The 6000-nt window shown below is 41.8% G+C and overlaps 1 protein-coding gene across 3 annotated transcripts in view; it reads right to left on the reverse strand.

Annotated features, from left to right (window-relative positions):
* Nucleotides 1-5745, reverse strand: part of WDR7 (WD repeat domain 7) — a 275561-nt gene extending 269816 nt beyond the window's left edge. Inside the window, exon 1 of one of the 3 annotated variants that reach the window (XM_075184972.1) lies at nt 5600-5742. The gene's annotated coding sequence lies outside the window, so the exon portion shown is untranslated. Of the gene's footprint in view, nt 1-5599 lie in introns of all 3 variants that reach the window. The other 2 variants (XM_075184981.1, XM_075184988.1) reach the window with 2 other exon arrangements.
* Nucleotides 5746-6000: the final 255 nt, after the last annotated feature.

Genomic DNA, 6000 nt, shown 5'->3' on the forward strand with positions numbered 1-6000 from the left:
CAGAACTTCAGAAACTCCAGGCAGGCAAATACTGTAAAGACGGAGCAGAAGAACAGGTGAGGAGACAGGAGGGGAGAGGGGCCCTGCTCATACGAGCTTACATCCTGAGGGAGGGTAAACAAAATCAGGCACAAGAGGAGCCAGTGAAGCAAAGGGGAGAGTAAAAAGGAGCCAGGGGAGAAACAGAAGAGATGAGAGGTTAAGTGGATGGTTGGTAGGCCTTAAGGAACAGGTGAGTTTTAAGTGCCCGCTTGAAGGAGCACAGATTGGGATTACATAAGATATGTTGTTTAAAAACAATACTAGCGAAATAACTAATAAAAATAGAAAAAAATATGAATATTAATAACTGTTAAAATAGCAGCCAACAGCCGCTAAAAGCTCGCTGCCCAAACTTCTATTAATTACGTCAATCCCCCTAAGATTCTCTCTTCATTCTTATAATATAATATGTTCCATTGATAATGGGGAAGTAAATACTTCAGAATCAGGTCATGGGTGCCCTACCGGTCACATTTTCTTTCTTTACTATTCAAGATTAGTGAAGTGAGCCGTTAGGAGCTTGCAATGGAGGATAGAACCAAAATGTTTTTGGAGTGTGGGGAAAAACAAAAACGAGTACCCGGAGAAAACCCACGTAAACTTGGGGAGAACATACAAACTCCACACAGATAAGGCCATGGTCGGGAATCAAACGCATGACCCCAGTGCTGTGGGGCAGAAGGGCTAACCACTGAGCCACCGTGCTGGGGCACATTAATCTACTGGCACACTGCTCCCATTCTGCAATTCTTCCAAAACCTCTCTGAGCGAACGGCCAAGCAAGACCACATTATTCAGTTTCATTGAGATCTCTTGGTCAGCTTGGATTTGCTTCAGTGATCTATTTTTACTAGTACTACAGTTTGAAATCCAAGTGTTAATCCTGCTCCTTGCACTCCCGTGTCCAGGGTCAGAGCAGGCAGTGCAGATTCATAATCAGGGGCCTGATTCATTAAGGATCTTAACTTAAGAAACTTCTTATTTCAGTCTCCTGGACAAAACCATGTTACAATGCAAGGGGTGCAAATTAGTATTCTGTTTTGCACATAAGTTAAATACTGGCTGTTTTTTCATGTAGCACACAAATATCAACTTTAAATGTCAGTGTACAAATAAGCTATCAAGTATTTGTGTGCTACATGAAAAAACAGTCAGTATTTAACTTATGTGCAAAACAGAATACTAATTTGCACCCCTTGCATTGTAACATGGTTTTGTCCAGGAGACTGAAATAAGAAGTTTCTTAAGTTAAGATCCTTAATGAATCAGGCCCCAGGTAACTAAACCACAATCAGAGTCAAAAGCAGGTAAGGTAATACAAGCCAGGCTGCTACACAGGGAATCAGACTGAACAAGGGGCTTTACCATGTGCAAAACTGGCTTCTCAAGCACCAGTTAAGGGGATGAGCAAGTTTCTAGAGGCCCAAGTGACATCATGGACCCGTGTCTAAACATGTTTACACGTATCACCTATTTGAAAGCATTCACAAAGCTAGCAGAACCTATGGTGCCAAAGTTAAAGACTGATGGGATATATTTGGTCTAATCTTGTCCTATTTGTGCCCAAAATAAGAGCCTCCATCAAGCACCTCCTGTACCTCTTCCTATCCCAGCTAAGCCATAGTCAAATTATTATAAACACTGTTCCTGATCATCATCATCACCATTTATTTATATAGCGCCACTGATTCCGCAGCGCTGTACAGAGAACTCACTCACATCAGTCCCTGCCCCATTGGAGCTTACAGTCCAAATTCCCTAACATACACACAGACAGAGAGAGACTAGGGTCAATTTTGATAGCAGCCAGTGTGGGAGGAAACCGGAGCACCCGGAGGAAACCCACGCTAACCACTTAGCCACCGTGCTGCCCCGTCCTGATCTTCCAACTATTTATTAATCTTTATTTATATAGCATCGACACATGTTAAACAGCAATTTCCAGAGAATATTTAATCACTGACATCAGTCCCTGCACCAATGGAGTCTAAATACACTACTACAAAGCAAACATACAAACAAGAGTTTATTTTCTCAGCAACCAATAATGTTTTTGGACTGTGGATAGAACATACAAACCCCACACAGATAGGTCCCAGGTCAGAAGCGGACCCATTGTAGCAATGCTAGCCACTGTGCCCCTACAATGATTTCACAGTCAGACGTGATCGATTTTCATTCCTCTCTGAGCCCGACCAAATGCATCTCTAACCGGGAAAATGTTTGTCACAGAAATGTCCTGTATCCATGGTCTGTCTAATCACATACATCTGACTGGGGACTGCAATTTGATTTTTAATCCTGGAGGGTCATCTGTAAACAATATAACATTAAACTGGACTTTTCTTCTATATAACAATCCTAATCTAATTGATCAATCAGATCCTTGAACAGTAACTTCAAACTTACGTCTCCCATTCAAGACGACCGGATATATTTGCACATAATAATCATGTTGGAAAATCTACTAGCAAAAAGTACTTTTTTTTATTATTTTACTGTCTCTGGTACCTAGGTTTAAGCTGCGTACACAACAATGCATTTATTGTGCAGATCACACAATTCACACAACTGTCATCAGTACATCGCTGCAGAATTAGTGGCGCTATATAAAGAGCTGATGATGATCAGATATTGCAAGAGTGTTTACACTACAACGATCATGTTTTATCGCACCAATCAAATCTTATCTGTTGATTTGGTTTTATAAACTTCTTAAAAATCACATTCCACGATGGAACGATGTCGGGCAAATGTGGCAGTGTGTACGCAGTCACCACCAGCAGCTTAGGGAGATATCTGTACAGTGTGCAGAGTCACCATCTTTTCAGCAGATGGTTATGAGAGATGAAGATCACCGATCTGAAGAAGAATCACGTAGGTGTGTGCACATGAATCGGCTGCTCATTGGGACTTTCAATCATTGGTAAAATTGATACAAGAATTGCATAGGTGTGTATCCAGCTTTACATCGCCAGTTTCCTTTCCTTTTACAGTTTCAGGGGTGGATAGCACCATTTGTGATATCCAACATGTCTGGAAGGAGACACAGGACTCCCTTCCTGAAGCCTCTAATCATCGCAAAATATATGCAGACACTGCTGATCTGCACCTTTAGAACCAAGAGACATCAGACTCACTCACTTCTTGCTTTATTAGACCATACAAGGTTTTGTAACATACTAACCCTGTCTGTTTCTGGTTGAAGTTACCCATTAGTTGACATACTCTTGTTAGCCATGCCTCACTACGCAGACCTGTGGCAAGAAATATTTTTTATTTTAGGAAAACTCCACCATATCCACAACTGAGCTACTTCCAAAAGGAGTTTGAAGGAAGACAAATGTTTAAACTACAAAATGTCCCTGAGTAGACTGCAGGGGCTATAAGCCCAGTGGAGAGATTGTGGGTTGGAGCCAGTGATGCCCATCTAGTCAACAGGTTCTATCTACGTTATCCAGAAGCCAGGTAGTGCTCCCGGCCATGGGCGTGCTCCTATTCTGGTTAAGCACCCGTCTGCCCCTCTGTTCTTTTATCTGTAATACCCAATGTGGAGGCAGATTCAAACGTTTGCTTAGAGCACAAGCTGCTGCTTAGACAATGTTTTTAAGTAATTTTGTGCTAATCAGTATATGTGATCTCCTGCTTCTGACCAGGATTGTCTTCCAACCATCTGCTCCACTTGTGACCCTGATATTGAACCTACATCGCCCGCCATGACGGTTTGTTGTTTTTTGATTTCTGGCCCTTTTTGTGTCAGCACCTGCCTAACAGGCCAAACCTGGGTTAAAGTGGGCTTTGGAAGACACTCACCACTGTGCTGTTTTCAATAAACAAAGGTCTGACCTGAGACTAACAAACTAATGACCAAAACGGGCAAACTATATAGATCAATAAACGCTTTGTTTTTATAAACTCACAATTTGTAACATTTATTTTGGTCTACTTTGGCAGAACTGTCACGTAGAACTCGGTTCATAATATCACAAACTTTTATTTATATAGAGCTGTATAGAGTGCTACAAACCAAGTTCACATGAGTTTACGATATGAAGGGAGAAAAGCTAAGACAGAGAGACAAACAAACACAGACAGACAGACACAGTGAGTCTTATTCAATCAAATTATATCATTTGAACAAATGTCAATAAACCAATGTCACCCAGATTCCAGCTGTCATTTTCCAATTGCAGTTTAGAAAGTTAAACTAGACAGATGGTCATTTGCTATGTTGTCAGCACTATTTCATTAAATAAGCCCCAATATAAGCGACGTGGCAGTGAAGTAAGTACTACTACTATATTGGTCTGGATGAAGCAATGTGAAATGGTAGAGTGTGCATAAGATAATGTGAGCCAGACTAGATTACATAGGGTTCTTGCTTCCATGAAAATATGGGTTTTCTTATGATACCCTCCGCTCCACATACCCAGACCTAGGCCAGCCTTTTTATCAATACCTACAGATTAGGCATTTGCTCCACTCTCCCCTGTCGGGTGACCCACCGCCTCCAACCTCCTCATTTGAGACCCTCTGTCTCTCCTCCCCGTTACGGAGAGGCATAAACTCTTCACTATATAACTTGCTTCTAGACGAGATGCTAGCTCCTGGGAACAGTCACGAGAGGGAGTAGAACTTGGGCCCACCCCCACGGAGGAGGACTGCTGGGAGACCATCAAATTGAGCGTAGCCTCCAGCTCCATATCTACATTAAGGAGAATGCGTACAGGATCTACTATAGATGGTATCTTACGCCTGACAGACTTCCTAAAATGCATCCGACTGCCTCACCTATGTGTGAGCGAGAATGCAGTCATAGAGGCACCCTCTTTCACATCTGGTAGTCATGCCCTGTCATTTCCTCCTTCTGGGATAAAGTAACAAGCCTCCTGTCCTCCAGAGCCCTATCAGGAAAGACCCTTGGTCCTTACTCCTCTGCTATCTTATAAAAGACCTCGGTACCCATTCTGCGAAACTGGCCTCACACCTCTTAGCGGCTTCTTATGTCGGTTCAGCAGAAAAACTGACAGCGGAGTTGGAACTTGAAATAAATGAAATGTAGACAAATATACTTACATTGTTAGATGCACAGTCTCATTCAAGCAAATTTTTGCTAAGTGCTCTATCAAACAAACATATATAACACTGCAGCATAGTTACAGATAGTGTGGAACTGCTGTTCTCCATATAAACATATAAGGAACACACACATATATATATATATATATATATATATATATATATATATATATATATATATATTACACAAACACACAGATATAGAAGTGTAGATATACCAGCTACTCAGCAAACCCTTTTTCCCCATGCACCTATATAATAATCAGCAGAAGGCAATCTTTAATAAACACCTGTAGTACAGAGTGATGTAACCCAAACATAACAGAAAGCAACCTGTAGGCTTCAGGATTAGAAAATACTATGAATATAGATCATTATGGAGTAATTATGGTTGTGGGCAGTACATATAAAAACCCCCATATAATCTATGTATCATTATACAGACACATGCCTCGTGTTTAGGGTCTGGGGTACTCACCTCTATCACTCCTCTCCCCTCAATATGGAGCTTGCACCTCACCGTCCCCCCCTACTCTCCCAAAACACCAGCTGACGGTTTCTATGGCGATGGCACGTCTCTTTACGGCCAGTGTCGCAACGACCAGAAGCTAGATCCCCAGACTCAGGGATATCTGTTGGCTTCCGGGCGCATCTGCAAAATCTGTAGCTATCAATAAAGTTTTCAAGCAATTTGAAAAAAAAAAAAAAAAAAAAAGAGACGACTAGGGGAATGGATGCAGGAAGTTGGATTTTCAAATAGGCGTGGCTTGTGACGTCATTGTAGCCTGTTGAAACTTCGATTGGTCATAATTGTAGGTAGTAGACGTTTTGGCTCTGGAATGTGACGTCAGTACTCCACCCACTTCTGAACGCCAGTCA

Source organism: Mixophyes fleayi, chromosome 1 (genome assembly GCF_038048845.1).
Source record: "Mixophyes fleayi isolate aMixFle1 chromosome 1, aMixFle1.hap1, whole genome shotgun sequence".
Classification (NCBI taxonomy): domain Eukaryota; kingdom Metazoa; phylum Chordata; class Amphibia; order Anura; family Limnodynastidae; genus Mixophyes; species Mixophyes fleayi.